We start from the raw sequence: 24,517 nt of genomic DNA on the forward strand, positions 1-24,517 counted from the left end.
TCATTATTGAACCAGTTGTAGGCACAAAAGAGCACTTTGTTCTGCTCTGCAGATATACAGTGAGGGCAGTAAGATGATATGGCCTTCTGCCTTATTTTTTTTTAAATCTGGTATCACAGAACATACAATTCTAGGCATGGATTTAATGCTACAAAAACATTGGTCCATCACTGGAAAAACATACTCTATTTTAAGCAGCACAAAGTTGGTCCAAATTGTGCCTGAATTCAGTCTATTAAATTTTATCCAAAGGTATTGTTTTTTCAGAATTTTAAACCTGAAGGAAACGAAGTCAAGTTAGGCTTCAAAAGATAGCATATGAGGAAACTTTACCTCAGAAGAAACAGTTCGTCACATACCCAGAAGTAGAGCTGTGACAAAACTCTAACATCCTGAGTCGCAGCTGAGAGTACTTTTTATGCTGCCTCTCATTAGTCAGTTCCCTCATCATAGCAAAATATGTGATTGGTGCCTACTATCAATAATTTAGTGTCTAAAGTTTTCTGCAACTTTAGGTTTAAAGAAAGATATTCCTGGTACCAATGTCTCCTCAGATGTAAAGAATGCCTGTATCCCCCCTCTATCTATGCATGTAGAAGTCTTTAACATTTATGAGGATCAAGCACTTTCAAAAAGATCCATAAATGTCACTGATCTTCAACTCTTATTACCTACTAACCCAAGGTATAAGAAATCAGAACCCTAAGGCAAAGCAGTGAAAGCTTAATTGCTTTAAATGTATACATCCTATTGTATTTTCAATTTGGCCCTAAGAAATTTAGGCAATCTCAAGCATTCAGGGAACTAAGAAAAGAAATTATCTTTAAGGAAGGATGAAGAGGTGCTTAGTTATTTCTTCACTTCCCAGCATGTTCCTATTAGAGATGGTGTCTGAGGATTTGGCCAGCACTCCTCCAGTGGTAATTTTTACCATCTCAAATCATCATCAATATCATCATCATTAATGACAACAATTAATATACAATGTGTCAAGCACCACTCTAAGCTGATATACATTTATGAAATTAAAATGACAAAAGTTCTATACTACAGGCACTATTATTATTCTGCTTTTGCATATAAGGAAATTATAGCACAGCACACAGTTGTAGTTACTGAGAACACAAAGATGTAGTTGTGGTCAGGCTCCTCTGTCATGCATAAGCTGCTGTATGTGTTTTTCACTGATTTGTGGATGGATGACTTAAGTGATAAATGTGTTAGGTGCTCTGCAGTTCTTAAAGGAAAAGACACCGTGTTTGCAAGGGCAGTCAGGGAAAGCTGCCAAGATAAGTTTGTCCTTAGTTTGCTCATGAAGTGAGGAGGATGTTACTGACATACATGAGGGATTTCAAAAAAGGTGGCCAATTGTGGGGAAATATATTAGAAGGGTTGTGATATTAATGGTTGGAGTAGGGATGAGTAGACTAGATTTACAGCAATAGAAGATTTATGTGAAGCAAAGAAATGATGATAATAATAATGTGTAAAATATACATGTCAGCAATTAGGACAGCTGGGGGCCCTCATTAAAAATATTCCACCAACCAATTGGTTGACTAGGTAACTTTCTCGTTTGTAAAATAAAATAAATTAAATGATCTCTAAAGTTCCACAAGTTTTTAACTAATTCTGTGCCTTTATACTATAATGAAAATAGGTTATTTTGTTTTATCTTTATTTTACTTCTTTCTTTCTTTCTTTTAAAAATATATTTTATTGATTATGCTATTACAATTGTCCCATTTTTTTTCTCCCCTTTATTCCCCTCTGCCCTGCACCACCCCTCCCACCAACATTCTCCCCCACTTAGCTCATGTCCATAGGTCATGAGTCATAAGTTCTCTGGCTTCTCCATTTCCTTTACTATTTTTAACCTCCCCCTGTCTATTTTCTACCTGCCAATTATGCTTCTTATTCCCTGTACCTTTTCCCCCATTCTCTCCCTTCCGCCTCCCCATTGATATCCCTCCATGTGGTCTCCATTTCTGTGATTCTGTTCCTGTTCTAGTTGTTTGCTTAATTTGTTTTTATTTTTTCTTAGGTTCAGTTGTTGGTAGTTGTGAGTTTGTTGTAATTTTACTGATCATATTTTTGATCATCTTCTTTTCCTTAGATAAGTCCCTTTAACATTTTGTATAATAAGGGCTTGGTGATGATGAACTCCTTTAACTTGACTTTATCTGGGAAGAACATTATCTGCCCTTCCACTCTAAAGGATAGCTTTGCTGGATAGGGAAATCTTGGATGTATGCCCTTGCTTTTCATGACTTGGAATACTTCTTTTTAGCCCCTTCTTTCCTGTAAGGTTTCTTTTGAGAAATCAGCTGATAGCCTTATGAGAACTCCTTTGTAGGTAACTCTCCTTTTCTCTTGCTGTTCTTAAGATTGTCTCCTTATCTTTCCTTCCCTTCACTGTTAGTTCCCGGTGTACTTTTCTTTATTTCACTTTGCATAGCCTTTACGTTTTCCTCTACTTTGCAACCATACTCAACCATTTCTGTGAGCATCCTGATTATCAGTGTTTTGAACTGTGCATCTGATAGGTTGGCTATCTCTTCATCACTTAGTTCTATTTTTGGAGATTGATCTGCTCTTTTATTTGGGACATATTTTTTTGTCTTGGGATACCTGTTATATTGTAAGGGGCAGAGCCTTAGGTATTGACCAGGGCAGGGCAACCCAGGATGCTGCGTTGTGGCACTATATGTGGCGGAGAGGTCCAAGAGAAAACAGTGCTGCTTGTTCAGCTCTCCGCCTACTTTCAGTCACTTCCCCTGCTACCTGCAAGCAAATTGGGCCCTTCTGGTGCTGATTCCCAGGTGGGTGTTTGTTTGTTTGTTTTTTGTTTTTTGTTTTTTGTTTTTGTACATTCTAGGACTCCGTGGGCCTCTCCAACAAACTCTCCTGTGAGGCTGGGAGTTCCTCCCACCACCATAACCTCCACAGGTTTTAACAGTCAGAGGTTTTGAGTCTTTATTTCCCCACGCTGGGACCCTGGGTTGTGCGGTCTATCTCATTCTCCAGTTGCTCCTCCTGGTTTCTCTGCATGCAAATGTGGGAACACCCGGTCCTCCAGCCACTGCCTTGCCTGCTGGGTCTTCCAGCTCTGCCTTGCTGGTCATCCTCTCTGCCCAGCTTCCTGTCTCCACCCCTTCTACCAGTCTGGATGAATGTTTCTCCTTTAACTCCTTGGTTGTCAGACCTTCATACATTTCATTTTTTGGCAGTTCTAGTTATATTTTGTTTTTGTATTTGCTATTGTCCTTCTTTTGGTTGGGTGAGGAGGCAAAGTGTATCTACTTATGCCTCCATCTTGGCCAGAGGTCTAATTCTGAAAATAGGTATGTTAATCTTTGTATTATTGATAAATAAATTGAGGTCCTGTAGAAATAGAGTGACTTGCCAAGTATCACACCAGCTGAGTAACCAGTAAGTATCTGAAGTAAGTGTAGAACCTAGGTCTTTTATAACATCTAGCTCTCAGAAGAAGAGTATAAAACAAGAAACGGTTTGGGGAAATTACTTACCACATTCATTATTCTAAATGGTAATATGGCTAAACATTGAAATAAATTTAATAAAATTTTAATTTCATACAGAATCACTCATTTAAAGGGGTTTTGTTTGTTTTTGGTTTTTAGTAACATTTCAACAGCTAATGTTAGAATGCTTGTCTGCCCCTCCTTCTGTTTTTTACTTTTTGCCTCTTTCTTTATGACAGATTTTGGGACATGCTAGAACACTGGGATAACGCAGGCTCAGAATTTGTTATTATTTATATAAAATAGCATCTCCTTTTTTTTGCTGTGTCTTCTATACTATGTGAAAGAAGAATCATATTCCTCAAAGATGATGTAGCTTGGGCTGTATTTGAAAAAAAAAAGGAAATGAAAGAAAGGGGGAAAAATAATACTGATCCTGCAGTTGTTCACAGTGAGGTTCACCCATCAGAGCTGAAAATAACCTATATTTTATTTCCCTTATTTTTAGAAAACTGCCGTGGACACAGGGGTGGCCGAGTGGCCAGCTGTGCCCTGAAATGCCTGAAGCCATTGCAATCAGTGCTCCACTGTCTGAGGCTCCCAAAATGAAACACTTTGAACACTCATTCAAAGGTGTGAAAGCATGAAATTGGCACAATGGCAGAGACCACAGCACTTCCTTTTTTATTTTTTTTTATTTTTTGCACTGCCTTCTGCTTCCTTGTCTGCCCTTTCTGCTTTCTGTCTCTTGATTCTGACAGTCCTTCAAATGTCTACTTAAAGAGCTGTGGCAGCCTGGGAGAGAAATGGAACGTGTTCTTAGGGAGTCTCTATCTTGAAGTGAAAAAGTTGAGGAGAAAACAGCTGCATTCAAAAACCCTGAAAAAGTAGGCTTAACAACGGATAAGATGAGTCTGGGAGAGCCGATGTACAAAAGTAGATACATTAGAAGACAGATCACTTATTGGTTCAAATTAAAGTACTTTAGCCTTTATCCCACCTTCTTGGGTGTTTTCTGCACCATTCCAATCCTATTTATCGCTCATTCCTACTGTCTTATGAATACATTCTGTTTAGGACTTTGGGATGGTCTCAACAGATCCTGGTTTGTGTAGTAGAATCCAGCCCAGATCCTGCCATGCTGACTGTCCAATGAGTTCGCCAGTATGTGTTGTTGCACAGCATCAAAGCACAGCAAGTTTGCATTTCACTCAGTGATTATTTTTGAAAAAGTTGGCCAAAAGGAGCCTGCACACCACTGACTCACCCCAAATTGTCACAGGAAATTTGTGCTCCTCCATGCATCTATCCATTCTTTCAAGAAGATCCTCTGTCTTCTTTTTTGACCAGTGTTTATTCAAGAATCTACTCAACACAATTCCTCCAGGACAGTTTCCTCTGTTCCTGGTTCATATATCTTAGTGCCTTTTCACATGTACAAGGATGGAATTTTGTATCATCCTATGTGTTTTTACCTTACAAAATTCCTTGTGTCCTCATAATCCTTCCCACCCCTATTCCATTTCTTGTGGTATCCAGGACCATCTAGGTTTTCTGTATCAGGGATGGGAAGCCACAGTAGAACAGTGAAGGATAAAAAAGATTTTCATAACTTAAACTGGGCAAAAGAGGCTTCTGAAGCTCAAAACTCAATCTCTACCGTTAACAATAGATGTAAGAAGAATTCATGGAGGTGAGAGCCAGTATCTCTGTTCTGAACTTGATAAATATTAAATGGGTTGGGAGAAAGATAAACATCAGAGATGAAATATGAATTAGATCTTGGCAACTGTCCCTAAGAAGGGACAATATTTCTATAAGACTAAAGGTACTAATTATAATGCCAAGTAAATAGAACATCAATGCATATATTAATTGTAACACAGGTGGATCCGTTCACTATCAGACCATAGCCCACGTCGTGTGCTCTCTCCTTTCTCATCCGTACACCTCTCTGAGATACATACTGACCCCAGCCTTGGATGACAGTTGTCTGTGTGCTTATTCTCTGTGCTTGACTATAAGTCACTTGAGATGAAAGACTGTCTCATTTATATTTGTACCACCCATGATCATTTACCACAGCTGGCTCTTAATTGCAGCCCAATAAAATAAAGTTGAACCCCAACCAGAGTGGCTCAGTTGGTTGAATGTTGTTCTTCAAGGCTAGGAGTTGCTGGTTCAATTCCCACTCAGAGCACATGTGTGAGCTTCAGGTTCAATCCCTGGTCTGGGTACGTGTGGGAGGCAATCAGTCGATGTCTCTCTCTCTCTCTCTCTCTCTCTCTCTCGCATTGATGTTTCTCTCCCCATCTCCCCCCCTCCTCTCTCTAAAAATAAATAAATACAAGTCTTTAAAAAGTTGCATTTTTATTCAATATTTTGACCATTTGATACATTCAGACAAAGAATTGGTCTTCCTGTATGTCAGCATTGATCTTTCATACACATGTGGGCGCATTATATATGTGTGCATGTATGTCTTTGTATATATTTATATGTGGAAGGGATGGAGCCAGTAGAAAAATTTAATTTACTTAATAATGTATCATTTAGGATGTTTGAGGATGCAAAAAGCAGAAAATATGCTTTAAATTAGCATTTAAAAGTAAGAAAAACAAGTTTCTTAATAACAGTAAGTACTTAGCTCTATTACTAGGTTAATTGACTGACTTCATGTTAACATGTAAATTGTGTTACCTCCGTCTTTTGCACATTTCTGTTTTTCACACGTTGCCTTTGTTTTCGTCCAGTGTCCTTTATTGTCACACATGGCAACCTCAATCTTAGGTATCACCTCCAAGAATACAACGTGAAAGATGAGATTAACTGTTTCTTCCTCAGGTCCCTTTGTAGGAGTAAAAGAACCACTCAGAAAAGCTCTGCAGGAGACCACCCCTCACTGCATCACTGGCCACATGCAAACACTAACTTAGTCCCTGGCAAAGACACTGCGACCACCACAAATTGCTTAAATTGTTAGGATTTATCTGAACCCCACTGGGAGGGTTGATTTTTCCAGAAAAATGGGGTTTTGCCTTCCAGGAAGACAAGAGTAATGGTAAGAGTGTTTGCTCAATATAAAAATAATAGTAACTATAACAACAATAATGATAGTAACTAATGTTTGTTGAAGAGGTACTCTATTTGAGACCCTGTGCTGAACAGTGAAGTACAGGACCACATTTAATACACATGGCAACCCTGTAAAGATAAGTATGCTGAAATCCAAAGAATTGAATAGGTATGTCCAAGGTTACACAGATAATAAATGACAGAGGAGAGTAGAGATTTAAAGCAATGGCTGTCTGTCTCCAAATCGTTTCTGGTGTTCCACAGCGAAGACAATGAAAGAGCTTATGCTTTTGAAGCCTAGATAGAGTTGTGTTTTATGAATTTAGTGAATTATTTGCTAGAGCTACCATGGCCACTTTTTTAAAACATGTAATAGGCTCATCTAAACATAGTACTTGCTGATTATAAACTTTCTTGTAATAGGAATATAAAAGCTGCTTTCAAGTCTCTCTCCCAGCCTTTCCATTAATGATCTGCTGTAGGGTCACTCAAAATCTGGATTTCTTTGTCAATTAAACTGAGTTAGAGGAGGCTAGAAACTGGACATAGTGGATGAGTCGGTCGATCTAATGCATGAACTTGTGAAATTTTACCATGACTCCTTTCTTCTCCTTAAAGACAAATATTATCATTAAAACATGGCAACGCTGTATCCTCAGACAGTTCTTTGCAAATTGCCAAAGGCAGCTTTCGCTGAACTACCCGTCACTGGAGCTTCAAACCAGAGCTCAGGTCTCATTTTAAGAGGAGACAATCATTATATGTGGGTGTTATCTTTTTAATGGCCAAACTTATATGGTGTCATAAAGTGTTCGAGAGAGTTTCAGGCTGATCTTTTCTTTATACCCCTCCCCCCAAATCCAAATGCAAACTTTATTCCATTCTTCCTGTCTAGCCGTGGGTGGCCTTATGTATGTTTTTTACTTACATAGTAGTAGAAATGCTCAAGCTTTGCCTAAGCATTGACTTCCTGACATCTTAATATCTAAGTTCTCTAGCAATTCCAGACCTTGGTGCAAAGACACAAGTGCATTCTCGACTTTACATTCACACCTTGGTGTGTAACTGTTCAATGCGTGCAAGACAGTGCTCATCTGAACACCAGGAACACTAGTGGGAGGGCCATTTGACATTTGTCTTCCAATTATTACCAACGATAGTGCCAAGCAAATGACTGGGCCCATAATAGGTGTTCTTGGAGGTATTTTCTAATTTACATTAATTTACTATTTACTTAATTCAACAGTCCTGATCTTGGTCTTGGAATATATTCTGAGGTAGATGATACAGTAGCTTGGGCAGGATAGATGATGGGTGGGATGACACTTTCAATACGGCTAGACAATAAACAGCCTAGAAGTGTAAATGGTTCAAATGTAAAATGATTAAACATTTGCCAGCCATATTCTGTAGGACAAAGTTTTGCTATTTTCACTTGCCTGATTTCCTTTCTCTTTTTTATCCCATTTTTATTTTTAGCTCAATGACAGACATTGGCTCCTATTCAGCAGGGAAACTAATACAAATTCTTAAAATGCAAGCAAACCTGCCAAAGTATCCACATTATTTTACTGAATTAAAATACAAAAAGATGCAAGTGAAGAATACATCCATCCACTACTGGATGCATTGATGAAGTTAAAAAAAATCAACAGATTCACTTGCCTTCATTTACTCTTTTCTGTGGTTCTGTGGCCTCAAGCTGCTTACTGCAAATTAGATTTTGCCTTAATATGCTAATGTTGAATAAGGGAATTGGGCTCTAAATAATTAAGTTGTGAGAAGTACAAAACTAAAGCAATCTATTAATGCAATATGAACATCCCTTGATTATATTTGCAGAATGAATTTACCTGCTTTAAATGGTGAATTAGAATTGAAAGGTAAATTAAAATTTAGAAGAAAATACAATAATAAACCATCGCTATCCATTTTTTTCCCTTTTGCTATTTGAGATGTCAGAGGCTCCACTCAGTTATACTACCACATAAGGGCGCATTGTCACCTCTGGCCACCAGAGATATCTCTTGATTGATAGACTGGCTTTTACCACCATTACCCATCCTCAGCCCTCTTTGTACCTGCCCCGGAGGTGAACTGCAACAATTTCATTGCAGTTAATGGGGATTGCTTTGTTTATAATTGTTCTTATAAAATTGTAGACTGGTGTTTTATTTCATGTAATTTGAAATCATGTAAAATGTATTGTGGAATATATATATATGGAGTAAAACATATATATATAAAATATATATAAGGAATATATATATATATCCTTGCTTTTGTCACTCGGTAGCCCTCTTGGTAAAACCAGAAAAAAATCTTGCAGTCAATATCTCTTCCTTGTGCAGTCCTTTGATGGGAAATCACACAGGCATGTGGTGCATGGTCCTTCCCATTGTGCCAGTGAGGAGTTTTATGAGAGACTTTCTCTCCAGGAAAAGGGTTTGGGAAAAAATAAAAAGCATATTTTTTTTACTGAATAAGATTCCTAGATAGGAGCTGAAGCAGGGCAATTCAAGCAAAGACCATGGAGGGCATCAGAGTTGGGCATTTAGGGTCAGGAGTGCCATTGTCAAAGGCACTGCAGGGTTAGGCTGCATTGGGTCTGAGGGATAATTTGTGAGTTCAGGGGTCTTTGTCTATTGATGCATAGGGTGACCTTGCAGTGATGATGGCTCTCTCCTGAACAGCACAATGGGGCACCCTGAGGCTCCTGACTCTCACTCTGGACGGGCAGGGAACACAGGTAGGAAGATGGCAGACTTAAATACAAGGTAGGCAAGGGAGCTGAGGGAGGCAGGGGCATTAAAGAAAAGAGAGCTAAGGAGAGGCAGGAAAGAATACCATGCTGCGGCATCAGAGACCTGGTCTTAGGAAGGCCAGCTGGGCCTCCTCTGGTGGGCATGGGAATGTACATACTTGGAAAATCCCTGACTGTGCGAAGGTTAAGGAAGAAAACAGCAAAGTGAAAAACAACCAAATAAATAAAAGCCAACCAAATAAAGAGTCATAAATATTTTCTTAATTTTTCATAGTCTCCATGCTATCTATTCTGTTTCCTTGAAAAATTGAATTACGATTCCTGAAAATCACAGCCTTATTGTATTTTTCCACGGCCTTGCCTTAATAGATGATGAATCATTAAGTAGCACCTGTCACAGACAAGAACCCTTTGCAGTCACAGTGCGTTTACACCCTGCGAACTGCAATTAAGCCCATATTTTTGCTTCCCAATCTCTCATTAGCGCAGATTTGAAAAATAACTAACAATGAAAATTTCACATTTGCATGTAGAGACTTAATAAATTTACCTTTCCTAACTTGGAAACTGGAAACTGTGAGTGGAAAGAATATGATTCATGGACTCAGAAAGCCTAGGTTTTGAGAGCCATCCCTGCTGTTCTGTTTGGTTCAGTTTTGTTTCATTTCTTTCACTTGAGCAACTGGCTTTTCTCTTCCATGTCTATAAAATGGAGTTAATATTTAGTCCTTCACAGAGTTGCAGGAATAAAATAAAGTACATAAAAAGTTGTATAGTATCTGATACACACACACCCATACACACAACATTTACATATACCATTTGTGTATAGTTTATGCATGTAAACCATGTATAGTTAATGTTTTTGAAGAGTACTCTAACGACAGGTACTCAGTGTGCTTCCTGCATCTGCTGGGAGAACTCGCCCTGAGCTCTCCATCAGCACTAAGTTCTATTATTTCAGACTCAGCTAATTTCATGATCACATAGCCCCCTATACTAAGAAGGCAGCCTTCCTGAAGTCTCCATGGATGTTTTCTTCTACCCCCTGGTCATCATCAACTTCAAGTTAAACTCACTAAATCACCACTCCCAGCAGAGATTACCTCTGCTTAAAAACGTCCATTAGTTCCTCATTTTCTACCGAATAAGGTTGAGGTAAAGATCTCAATCCTTCCAGGAAAACATCTCTGAATTCCCCCCACACATTATTTCATTCTAGTCTGAACTGATATGTGTACAACTCCTATATGCCTATCACATATTTTGAACTATTGCCACGAGTTCCTATGTATTATTTATTTTCGCGGGAGAGCAGAAATTGTGTCTTCCTTTTATGTATCTCCCCTGGTACCTACTCTTTTGCCCTACAAAGTCCTCTCTCATTTTTTTATCCTCACCCAAATATATATTTTTAATTGACTTTAGAGAGAGAGGAAGGGAGAGAGAGGGAAAGAGAAACATCAATGTGATAGAGAAACATCAATCAGTTGCCTCCTATATATGCCCCAACAGGGGATCAAACCCTCAACCCAGGTATGTGCCCTGACTGGGGATCAAACCCTCAGCCTTTTGGTGTATGGGATGATGCTCCAACCAACCAAGCCACCTAGCCAGGTCAAGTCTTCTCCAATTTTTACTGATACTAATATTCATAATAATTCCTGGCGAGGCTGAAATCACACATAATTCTTTGCACCTATTTCAGGTGCATAATTAATCTTATTACATAGCTGAAAGAGTTGTTTAGATATGGTAAATTGTCCTTAGTGAAAACAGATTATTTTCTCTTAAGCCCAAACATACACGCACAGGACACAGGTTCTTTACATTAATTTCAGAGAGAAACATAGAGAAATAAATACATGTAGGTTATGTATGGAGAGAGAGAGAGGGAGAGATGTTATACTTTAACAAAGGTTCCTGCTGTGCTGGCCTTATCATCTGTAAGATGAAGGGATACCATTTCAGCCAATAAAGGTTTTTCTTTTTTAATTTAATATCATCATTACCAGCTAAACTCTCTAAGACTTTCTTATTCACAGGGAAATGAGGGAAACAGGTACCCAATGATCTCAAACTGACATACATTGATGCCTAAAATTTTCCACCCTAGTATCAGTGAAATGGTCTGAATATATACAACCCGAAAAGGTCAAATAGTCCAAGAATATAATTGGACTCAACATCACATTGTAATTAAAGCTGCAGAAGGCGCGTACATGCCACCTTTCTGTCTCTCAAATGCAGAGGGAAACACAGTCTTCACCGACCACAGGAAAATGCACTGATTAATTACACAGTGATGTGATATTATTCCTGCCAGGATAGTCCCTCTGAAATGTCAGAAGGATTAGAAGTGCCACATCTTCCTCCCAGACTCTAATCTTAAAGGGCCCTAGGATGAAAACACAGCAATTACGTTCATAGACTGTGTCAATTTTACAATAGAAAAAAGAGTGTTCCCAACAGCAAATAATTATAGCACTGCTTAATGATTGATTTAACATAGAAAACCCATCTAATTCCTTTTGTCATTACAATCTACAGTACTAACAATCTAACAATGCTGCCTTCGTGGATAGACATTACATTAGCAATAAGAATAATGCTAATACAACACGCAGTTTAACTTGTTATATTGTGAGTTGGCAATGCTCCCCCATACACAGTTATTAGTGTAGCACACCTTCTGAGTGAGACTGAGCAGCTGAGAATTTGCTTTTCAGCATCTGTGCTAATGCAAAAGAGCATTGTAACCCAAAGTAGTCTCCTGCATATTTTATACAGCAAGAGAGAATGTGTTTCTGTTTTCCTAGGATATAATTCCAAAGTCTGAAAAATGTAAGCCCTAGCAAATCGATTCATGATGATTCTAAATGGATCCCTATGTGGATGACATGCAAATGCAACTCTCGCAAAAGATTACCTATGGAAATCTAGCTAGTCTACAAGTCAATAGGCGTATCACAGTGTGAAGAAAAACAAAACAAAGCAATCAAGAGGGCTCTGTGCCTTTCTGGTGCTGAGTGATAATGTGGACAATAAGATCGTTCCAGAAAATTTAGAATAAAATTATGGAAAAAAAAGAAAAAAATTATGGAAAGTTATCTTTTTTCATGGCATTCCACATAAAATTGTATGGGTGGTTAAGGAGTTTTCAAACCCCTTTTCTATCACTACTTCAGGGAATAGCTTTAGGTAAACTCTAGCTGCTTAAAGATCTGATTCATTCAGTGGCATTACTGATTCATCTTCTCCATAATTACAAGTAGTTACAGAAGGCCTACCTGTGTGAGGTGTTGCGAAAACAAAGACAAACATGGGAACCAGGCTCCCGGTTCTGCTGGGCATTGATGGCTGATGGGCACAGGTTCAGTGAACACTGACGCACACGTCACTGTGCTGGCTCTGCGTGAACCATCTAGGAAACACGTGAAGATGTGGAGCTCCAGGTTTCATTGGTCAGGTGGAGGCTCAGTTTTGCGGTCAGTAGGTCAGTGTGCCTGAAGAATACTTAGGTAATCAGATTATATATGTTAATCCAGGCTTATTTACTTATTAGATGTGTTTCAGTCTGCAAATGAGCAAACCTGTTTGTACCTGATTTACTTATGTTTAAAATGAGGATAAAATTGAGCCCCCAAATAAGCCATGTGTGAAAGATAAGTAAGTTAATTCGTGGAAACATCTAAGTTCCATGCCTAGCACACTCAGCATTAACTGCTATTCCTCAGACCCTTGTGGGCGTCAACTGCCGTGCTTCCGTGTACATAAATCTCTTTATTCGGACTGTTCCTGAAAGGATGCAGTTCAGAATTGTTTTCCATGTTGTTCTTTGCTAAAAATAATGGGAGGTAGTCCTGATAGCTGGATACTCCAGGTTTTGGATGCATCCAGGTTTTGGTTCTGCTGCGTATGGAACATGAATGTGAACCTACCAAATCACTATCACCGATAATGACTCAGTTTCCAAGCCAATCTCTCATTGCTGCTCTCAAATTACAACTTCATCTTTCGAGCTGCTGATAAAAACAGAACTGATTACTTATCTTTAGATCATCACCTTATGGTGAGAGGACCCTCCTCTGCTGTCTCAGAGGGAACACCTTGGTAGCTTGTAGAAGAGTTGCTGGTAGAATCAGGAAATCAAGGCTTCCTCGGGCTGCCTACTATGTGATTATCTGTGACTGCAGAAAGCCATGTGGGTTTATTCTCCTTTGGACTGTATCTTTGTCTCTGCCCCTCCCCCTCCTTCCTTTTCACTCTGCCTCTGTTTTCCTTTTGCACCTGGGCCTTTCAAATTTACACACTCTCATTTTTAAAAATTTCACATCCTCTCACGGGAGAGGAGAAAGCTGGCCCCTAGGTACCTTCTTGTTTCTTATAAACTTGGTGTCAAATTTTGCCAAACTATTAATACAGAGGTTTGGAAGGTATGAAATTAGGCTCTCTATTCTTGAGGTTTCTATGCATGAGGTCGGGGCAGGGGTTACAATATCAGTTCTGTTCCCACGTCAGAAAAAGCAGGCTGTTTTTAATTTACTCAAGATGCAAACATTAATTTTTCTGAGAGTGTATCATGTTTGATTAAAATGTAGTCACTCCATTAGCATTATTTTTATATTGCCCCTTTCAATAACGTGAGAAAGAAGAAAAGAATTTCATCACATGGAGAATTAACTCTTTGTGTCTTTAAAACTAGTTTTAGTTTTCCTCTAAGAGTGGTGATGTTCCTTTTGATTATATTATATTATTTAGAAATCAGAATCCTCTCATTTCCTTGGGGAGAGAGCTAGGAGTATGGATTTCCTATAATTCTTTCTACTTTGAAATTTATAATGTAATTAAACACACATATCTCAGTAAATTCCTACCTCAACCCTGTAACAGAGTTTGGATAGGGTTAGTTATTGACATTATGGGACCCTCCCTCTCATTCCCACCTCTCATCAACTTAGATTGTTTTAGAAAGTGTTGTATTAGATTCCAGAAACAAGGGTAGGGATCGAGGGATTTTTATGGTTGGCAACATTCTCTCCTCCGTACATACGGACTGTGTAAACCCACGAGACATAGTAAGCAACGAATGATACACAATTGCGGGGTTGAAGTAGAGATTTTCAGAATAAACAATGCACTTGTTTCTGGGCTGGAGCAGGGCAGCTGCAGAGATGAGAGCAACACTCTGACTTGCCAGTGAATAGTGATTACATTTAAATTAGAATGAAAAATATGTAAAATAAAGGTTTTTGGTTTGAGATTTTCAATATGTTTTTTTAAAATCAGTGGTGGTTATGAAAGTATATCCTTCTTTTGATGCACATTCCTTGTAATGTGATTTTTGTTTTCCTCTCCAAATAGAGTATTAAATTTGGCATTTGGCCATCTGTACTTGGTACCATGTCTTTGTAAACGAAGGCAATTCTCTTTTTCCTTTTTCTTTCTTTCCTTTTTTTTCTTTGTTTCCCTAATCAAAACAAGCTATCCATCTTCACAAGGCGTATGTAGATGACAAAATAAGATACAGCACTGAAAACCCCTTGACAGGATAAAGGTGCTATCTGATCAATATCAATAATCATTATTAATAATATCTCCATTATTTCACTTCACATCACTGAGGTAAAGAAAAATGAGCATGGATTGGACTTCAAGAAAGATTCTGATAAGGTATATGGTGAATAGAAACATCAGATCTAGGGAAATCTTCTGCGATATGACTCTGACCTCTTATAAATATACCTCTTGTCTATCCCACCAATGAGTTCCCCAGCCAGGCAAATCTTCGTGTCCATCTTACTGATTCATTGCAGGTGAGTGTGTGTGTGTCTTGTATGACTTGAGACTAGTTCCTTAGCCACTATCTGTATGCCTAGTTGCTCATTTCTTTAATTTATTCTTATAATAGGAGATTAGGAGATGTCTAAGGAACATTAGATTCTTTGCATGTTTTAGTCGATCACTCCATTAGACAGAAAATGGCCACAACTTTTAAGACAGGCTGTAGTTAAAGTTGTATGTAGATTAGATTATTTCAGAAACATTGATTTAGTCATAACATACTTAAACTGTATCTCTCAGAATAGCCCTCTCACGCAGGCAGGCTAAGTACAGGGTGTGCAGTCACTAGGCAGCATGGCTGTGAGTTTGGGTTTGGACGCATTAACCTGTACATTTGGCACTTGGCAGCACTACTGGATTTTTGTTGAATTTTATGACTCAGGGGGGACACTAAGTGGCACATTTTCCCCTGGGCTCAATTCTTCTACGTACTCAAATTTGCTGTAAACTTGAAGAACACTGGAATCCCAGCAAATATTGGTAATCAAGCCAACTTTCTCTTTCTGTCAGTATGTGGGCGCATGTGTTGAAAATGGATCATTCTTAAAAGTTGTTAATCTCAACAAAGAAATTTAGTGGAGAAAAACATAATCATTTAAATTAACAAGGAAGAGAGAGAATATGAAAAGGAGAGGGGGTAGAGAGAGAGAAAGCTTTCGGTTAGGATTCTGCACAATCATAGGGAAACTGAATTATTTCCTAAGAGGGTTGAATTCCAGGGTCAATTTTGGCATATCCCATGCTGAATCCAGCTACAGACATGCCTTATCCAACAAAGTGTGTTTTTTTTCCTTTGCTTCATTTGCATTTTTAATTGAATGTGCATACTAAAACATGGGGCTTGTCCTCTTCAGCTTGCCACAGGTCCCACCAGTCCCTGTGAGAGATGCATTTGTGTCACCTGACTGGCGCCTGTGGGCAAATGCCTGCACTCCATTACTCTAATCAAGAATGGACAGGAACTGTGAAATTGGAAGGAGTTTGAGCGCAGTGAAAAGATACCATTCTAAGATGAGGAGTCTTTAACTTCTTGTCCCTGGTTACTATTAATTAGGTCAGTTAGGATTAAACTCCTTGAGCTTTACTTGCTTCTCCCGATGCACTGTATTTGGTAAATGTCTAGGACTGGGTTAATATCCTATTTGGCAAAGTGAGAGTCAGGGGCCTAACCTGGACCATATGGATTCATCTTTAATCACTAAAACACATGTGCTTCCCAGGAAGATCCAGTTTTGTGACCCCTCAGCTAACAACACTTTTATGTAAGTCAATAGGAAGAAGCATTAAGAGTTCTGTTTGAGGTCATTGCTACAGTGCTAACTTGAATTGTGCCCATATGGTTTAATTAGAGATGACCATTGAATATGGAGTAACTAAGTTTATTTTTAAATTTTAATTGTTTTAGCCAGTGGAAATAGCTGAAATGTACTCATTACTTACATCAAAGTGCAGGTAAGAACAGTCTCTCTCTCTCTCTCTCTCTCTCTCTCTCTCTCTCTCTCTCTCTCTCTCTCTCTCTCTCAATCTCAGTATGTTTTAAATAAAGCAAATTCTGCATTTAAAAAAAGCAGTTAACATGAAAGTTGCAACTGGGAAAGGTGCTGTGAAACCATCCGATATATTCATCTCCACAGCGATCTCTTTCAAAAAGTGCTTATCTCTGCTGCTATTATTACAATCGCAGAACAAGACAGCACGCTGCCCATAAGAGATAAACCCCAAGGCTTTAGAGGCAGCTGGAAATAACACAGCTTATAGTGAGTGTCGCGCGCCATCCACCATCCCCTCGCCTCAGCCAGCCAGCTGGAGACAACATTGCGAGCAGAGAAAATGACATTTGCTTTGGGTTTCGGTTTCCATTCTTTCTGTACTTCTCCTCAATGCTCCCTTTCAGCCCTAGCGCCCTTCTGTCCAGTGATCAGGACACTCTTTTCTCCTGTCCATCAGAATCCGCATCCCTATAGTCACACAGTCTTTGATATCAGCATTGTAAGTATCAGAGGTGGTATTTTGAATGCTACATCGTTTACCACCTGTTTGTACTGGGTATTTTTCATTTGTGCTTCTTATCTACTCTCTAACTTTCACCTTTGCTCTCTGTTTAGGGCTCCCTTGCTTACTGGTTCCCGGTTGGGTTAGACCAGTGAGTTTCAACCTTTTTCACCTCATGGCAAGCATGGATTAATTACTAAAGTTCTGGGCACACCAAAAATATATTTTTTGCTGGTCTGACAGAAAATGGGTGTAATTTGGATTCATTAGCACTGGACAGCTATTGTTGTGTTGGCTTTGTTATTTTTTATTTGGCAATCTAAGGGAAAAGAGGTCAGTGCTCTGACTAAACAGTCAAATATGGCATGTTTTAAAAATTACTGTGGCATTCTGCTTGCAAATCACTGGGTTAGACAAATGGGAGACACAAGCATAAGACAAAAGGGTAAAACAAAGAAGCGGAGGGGGCATTTGTGCCTCTGCTCCCTTCCTGCTGAGCTCCCAGTAGGCAGTAGTTATCCCCCTGAACTGATGGCCTCAGCTCCTGCCCAGCAGCCCTCTCTCTTGCCCGGTTCTGATAAGGGCTCCCCTTCTCAGTCCCTGTAGACCTACGGAGAGTGGCTTCTGACTGTTGGCAAGTCTTTGGTGGTCAACACCTTGCTTGTGGTCCTTAATGCATTCTATGACTTTGTCAATAGCCCCTTTATTAAAGCAGAGTTGAGTACCCATTTGAAAATGCCACATCCTTCCAGCCAGGATGGTGACTCATACACTCAATACCTTTTCATGAGTTCTGAACTTGGATGGGGAGAGAAGCCTCTGCAGGCCTCTCTTGAGTGAGTACCAGCAGTCTGTGCCCCTGCTCTGCTCCACTTTCTGCTCTAGTGTCTCCCCATCCAGCTAGACTTCTCTGCTCACCCTGGCCAGTCCTTATCTGCTCACCCTGCTGCAGTGTCTTTATGGCCCTTGTCATCAACTTCCACCAGCTGCATCTCCCACTAAAGTCTGGGCCACAGGAGAGCATGTCTTGTGTCTGCTTGTTGTGCATGGCCGTTCATCCTCAGTGCTTAGGACAATAACCAGAATATGGTGAGCACTTATGAACTTCTGCTGCTTTCTCCTTCCCCAAATATTATATACTCCTTTGTAAAGTGCCATCTCTAAGAGGAGCTCCACTTAGGCAGTGCTCACCCTAAAAATTATCCCTCAGCACAGGGATGCACCACACTCAGTGGCTGCTGGCTGTGCTGGGTGAAGTGTTCTAGAACCCCAGCTCCATGTGTGACTCTCACATGCACAGATAAGTCCAGGCCTGCTGCTGCCACTTCCTGTAAATGCTAAAGCTTAGTCACACAATCCTGATGAAAATTTGTTTTCTATTAATTTACTTAGAAAATTTGATTCTTTTCATGAAGAATGTGAGTGTAAAATGGGGAATGAAAACAAAGAAACAGAATTCAAATACATTTCAAAGGACAGGATGGGAAGTGGTGGTGTTTCACACAATCACATTTACTGTGATTGGCTCGCTGCCCCCTCCACAATCCACTTATGCTTTCATTGGTGGTTTCACCAGAGCTGCCCATTCTGCTTCATTCCCTCCTCCTCTGCTCAACCCCCTACCTCTGCCCTCCTGGCCCCGCCTCCCATTGGTCAAGAACACAATTCTTTCTATGCCTGCCACAAGCTATTCCAAGGCTGCTAATTGGTTTCCTACTTTTCTTTTCTGCTTGCCTTTTTCTTATATTTCCTACACGGTCAGGGAAAGGACAGCAAAGTCTGCAATCTGAGGACAACATCCATAAGCAAAGGCAGGGGCATGTCTGGATAACAGCCCTGTGAGTGGCCAGAAGAACTGTCTGTGTGTTTATAAGAGTCCCGTGTATTTTTTAGCAGCAGGCACCAAGGTCTGTAGCCACATTTTTCTAGGGGCTGTTCTCAGCCCCGTGCCAGCCACACTAAAATGCTCATAAATAACTTGGATCACAGGAAATTGGAAAATGATGACTACACAAATACAAGGAGAATTTTTATGTTTTCCAAAACCTAGACAGCATTGACAGTTCGTTGCTCCTTGGCCATATGTCAGCATTCCACAGAGAGCGATTAGAACTTTGTGATGGGGTAAGAGGAGGCAGATTTGGGGAAGGGCAAGCCTCTCAGCACCAATCAAAGTTGTGCAATTTGCTTTTGCCTCTCCTACATATCATTTTTAATACTCCTCTTACATGCTGGCATTTTCTCCTCCACCCTTCAGTTTTCTGATATTAAATTCTGTTGGCCTGCAGGAAGGCTCCCTCCATAACACTTCACCCTGGCATGCCTGAGTAGCATCCAAAAGTGTCCCAGGATTTAAAAAGTGAAGTAGCTTTCTTAATTCCACCATCAAGGCACTCGTTTCCTCCATGGTATTTAACAAGCAGGTGACCCGGTGAATTCCCAGTGTGACTGGAGTAATTAATGGGTGCCCTGCATCAGCATACAAGGGTTAATGATTGAAAAGTGAGTCTAGTCAGTCCCTATTTCAGGCAGGCAGGAAGGGTAAAGTGCATACGTGTAGGAGGGGGGAAATTTTCCCGTGAGAGACTGTCCCTGACATTAAGATGTCAGGCACCTCTCTCTCTCCGTGGGAGGCCTGAGACTTGGCGCTGAGTGGGACAAGGTTACAGTCTGTGGAAAAAATCATAAATGGTCCCAGTGGGTGAAATTTCCGATTGAGTGGAGGTTAAAAAAACAAGAAATATTTTCTTTGAAATGGAGAAATCGGACATTTTGAAAGCCAAGACATAAGAGAGACAGATCCGTGAGCACCTAGACACTCAGGTTCTCTTCCCCCACCTCACTGCCACATGGACATTGTCCTTGCCGACCCTCTCGTCAAACTCTCTGGAAAAAACAGGCATCTTATCATGTGGGAGCAAATATTTTGAAAACAATATTAGGGCAGCCCTTTGAATAGATAATTTTTTCTAAAGGTTTACGGGAACTCCATGAATATTAACCTACTTGTCATCTGCATTTTTCTCAATCTGTCATTTATGTTTTGCTGTCACTCATCTTATCTATGAGCACAAAAAAACTTAATTGTAATATAATCCAATGTTTTTCTCCTTTCTTATTCTTTTTGGCCTCTGTGTTTAAAATGGTTTTAATCTATCTGGATATTGCTTTCATAGTGCCCCTCTTTCTATTAAAATTTGGAGTTATTTACATTTTTAAGTATTTTTACAAGGATTTTTTTTTCTAATTTGTAATGCTTACCTCTTTTACTGGCTCTCACTGAACCAAATGTGTATTGAGAATGAATGAATGAAGGAAGGAGTGCATGGATGCATTATAGGGGACCGATGTAGATATATGGACTAAAACTAAAAACAGTGGCATTTGTCTGTGTGCAGTTATGGTTCTGGCTGCAGTTTCATAGTTGCCTCTGTTCCTGAAAAAAAAAAAAACAAAAAAAAACAAGGATTAACTTCAGTCAAAATGATTTCTTTAAATTTTGAAACAAAATGAGTGCAGTCATGTATGACTAAGTCTGAGTGATATGTTCAGGATTAAAAATATTCATTAATAATGGGAAAAGGGCTTCCTTGCATGAGAATGAGTCAGTGCCCCTTCCCGAGCCGTGGAGCCCGCCGTTGCTAACATGCCTCAATGCCTTTGTTTGTAGCCTAACGCTGCTCGAAGGTGAAACTAGGCTGTGCTTTCTGAGTCTCCACATTCTCGAGTCACGTCGAAAACTGGACATTATTTTTAAAGATGGGTTTAATAAATAAATCCATGTTACACACTGGATCCATTATTAAACATGGACAGAACAAGTTATGATTTGGTGATTGAAAAACAAACCAACACGCACTCCATCTCCAGCCCTATAGGCTTCTTAAGGTATTTGCGATTCTGCCATTAAAACCCAATACTTTGGGGTTCAAGAATCAAAATCCTTTTCAATTCCCTTGAGAGATATCACAAGTTACACCATAATCATTTAATAAAAATAATGATAGTAGCTAACATTTATTGATGGTGTAAGAAGTATTGAAACTCTACTAAGCATTAGTATTATCTCCTTTAATCCTTATAATAGTCCAATGAGGTAGGTATTGCTATCATTTTATTTTATAGGTAAGAAAAATGAGAATTTCTTCTTTGTGTTTAAGTAACTGCCCAGTGTCCCAGCTGGTGTGTGATAGAGCAAGGGCTTCGTCCTGACATGTAACTCCCTCAAATGCCTATGTCAGTACATCCGTAGGTCACAGTGGGCATGACATAGTGGGCATTCTTATCCTTCTCTTGCCAATTACATGAGCTGATTGGGAAAGCTGGGGTTGAGGAGGGGTCACAGCCAGGAAGTGGAGCCTGGACGGACGACTGGGCAGCTCCCAGTCCAATGAAAGAAGGGAATTCCAAACATAAGTCTGAACAGCTTTTCTCCAGCACAACCTTACTGGGCCCATCAGAATTTCAAGAAGCTGCAGCTCACCTGTACTAACTTCTGCACCTATTTTCCTTCACCCCTCAAATACTCAGGATTCCCTCTGGGGCTCTGCCCCAGGGAGACAGGGGTGTTCTTCAGTGGGAAACTGTAGTTTTTCTTCTTTTTGTTTTCCCTGTATAATTTGGGTCATGGTGACCCCTTCAGAGGCTTCCCTACCCAGAGAGTGTTCTAGGATATGCAAGAAACTCTTCTCTCAGGCAGAAAGATGACATTTTTGTTTAACAAAGTACATGTGACTTCAGACAGCAAGAGCCACCAGAAGATAAAAAGGCAGTGAAATGGGTGTAGCTGTTTTGCCTTCAGGCATTCTTACAAATTAACTTAAAAAAGACTTTTAGGGGAAATAGTTAATGAAAGACATTTTCATGGCCTTTTCTCCTCCTCTCTTTCTTCTTTATCCTCTCTATGAGTAAAGTGGATCACAAGCCCTGTCTCCTCCTTCTCTGCAGAATGGGATGGGGCGGGGGATCTGCAGGCCCGAGGCCAGTGCCTTTTCCCTGGGATGCACCTGTGCAAGACCCTCAGAACCGCCCCTCGTCCCAGTGCAACCATGCGTCCAGTCTTTCCCGAGAGTTTACAGCTTGTGGTCAAGCAGGCTGAGACTTGGCCTCAAGATTCATACATTAAATGCCAGTTATTTTGGTTGAGGGGCAGGGGTGGGAAAACAGGAATTCCTAGGTGTTCTATGGACTTGACCAGTTCACAGAAGGAGGTATGGGCAGGACTAACTGGCCATCCTAAGAAATTTCCTAATGGAGCAAAGGAAATCCTTCATTAGTGATTGTTGAGAGGAGGAGCATTGCATCAGAAGAAGGCTCTGACCCCACAGGGGTTGTAGAAACTGAGCATCAGACAGCCCTGGGCACTTTTAACTCCTTCACTGAGAGGCCCATCCAGAATATAGAAATGATCATTGCTAGGTTCTGAAAGCAAAGCTCACAGCACCTTCTATTACTTAATGGAGCACGTGAAAGAGGTGTCTCATTGCTTCTTTTCAGATATGCAGTGCTATAGAGAAGTGAGGAAAGAGTATGCCTGTGTTTTGACCAGTGTCCTCTTTACGTCTCAAACAGGGCCCACATTAACCAGCATTTAGAGTTAAATGAATTCTTTTGTTTGCAGAGAGAAACAGAACTTTTAAATGGGTCATTAAAATAGCTCAGAGTTTCAGGAGCTCTAAACAGCTCCCACCAAACAACAATGAGGGGCTTAGGGTAAATGAGTGTGCAATGTACAGATTATATTGCCCCTATCGAAGAAGTGAGTTTACAGAAGTTCACCGGGCAGTGATGTTTTGGGACATCCCCAGGCCTTGGGCACTTGAAAAATTAATCAAGATGTCTAGAAATAAAAAGCCTGTCTGGGTATCTGCGGCAGCCATGCAAAGCACTTCTTTTGTTTGGAAAGTCTTGGAAGGGAAGATTGGAGTCTGTTTATTATATTTTGCTATTCACCGCATCTATCCAATGACCCCAGTGCTCCATTTCATGCAGTTTAATCTCAGACCAAGTGCCGTTAACTATCTGGGAATGACTTCTTCTTATTTTTCCACAGTTTCCAATTGAAGCTATAATAGCTCCTTATTCCAAGTCTCTGACCAGGTACTGTGAGAAATCACCACGCTTCACTGTGGGAGAGAGAATTGAGGGAAGGGCTGAAGCAGTGACTTTGGAAGTTTCTATCAATGAAAAGAGATGATAAAAATGAGCAGTGATGGGAAGCAGCATCAAGTGCATTTAAAGAGAAACAGTGGTCATTGCAGTTCAATAGCCAAGCCCACGAGAAAAAAGGGGAATAACAAAAAGCTCATCCTTGGTGTTCAGCATGTTTGTTTATGGTTTCGTAGATGACTGCTCCCTCAGAGCCTCCAGGGCCTAGCAAAGCCCGAATTCAGGAGTATGTGTGTGCCAGGCTTTGCAGTAAAGGGACTGCCTTTTGTTTTAGAGAAACAAAGTTACCTCTCCTAAGACAAAGGGTTGTTTTTATGATTCCTATTTACTGTGAGGGAATTTAATACACATTTAAAATATATGCGATATAAAAAATAAATAAATAATGGGAAAGCAACAGCTTCTTTTAAAGAATTGATGGTTTTACAATTTTAAGATTACGAGTCCCCAAAAATGGAATCCAAGGACCCAGTTTCTGGATGAACAAAGTGATAGATAATAACAGTAACTGTTCAAAACTCAAGATGAGTGGCACTGTTGAGTGCTGACTCCTGCATCACATTAGCATCCAACCACACAGGGATAAATAGAGTTGGGTGGGGGCTGGGCATCCTGGCTCATGACTTGTTCTAAACAGTTACTGGAGACTCAGGATCAGCCATCCATGGAGGCTTATTTTCCCATAGCTGCCACCCACTCCTTTTATTACTTGTGGCATAGATGAAGTGGGACTCCACATTGAGAATAAGGTCTGGTTTCCTTCCTTTACCCTCAGCCAAATAGATGGTCCCCTCACAGTCAGCTTAAACTCTTACAGGTTAGAATTCTACCCATAATAAGATTCAATTAGCACATACAGATACAGTTGTCTTTCCACCCCAACTCTTGGTAACTTTAGAACACAGAAAGTATAGGTGGTTAATGGATTCCTTCCCTTACTCACACCTGACGGGTCACCTATGGTCAAGCCTCAGGCGTACATGAGCCATAAGCCATGCTTCCAGCAATAGACACAGGTTTTTAACCTCACAGGCTTGAGACCTCAGCCTCTGTACCCTTCCAGTGGTTTGGAAGCTCTGAACATGTTCATGAATAGAACTAAATTTCAAAACTAATAGATTTCCTTGCTAATTCCATGCATTTTATTTCAGCATTTTGAAGCCTTGTATAGAGGGGTGAATGTTGAAAC

The sequence above is a fragment of the Phyllostomus hastatus genome, unplaced genomic scaffold (assembly GCF_019186645.2).
Source record: "Phyllostomus hastatus isolate PE091 unplaced genomic scaffold, TTU_PhHast_1.1 phas_contig_80, whole genome shotgun sequence".
NCBI lineage: Eukaryota > Metazoa > Chordata > Mammalia > Chiroptera > Phyllostomidae > Phyllostomus > Phyllostomus hastatus.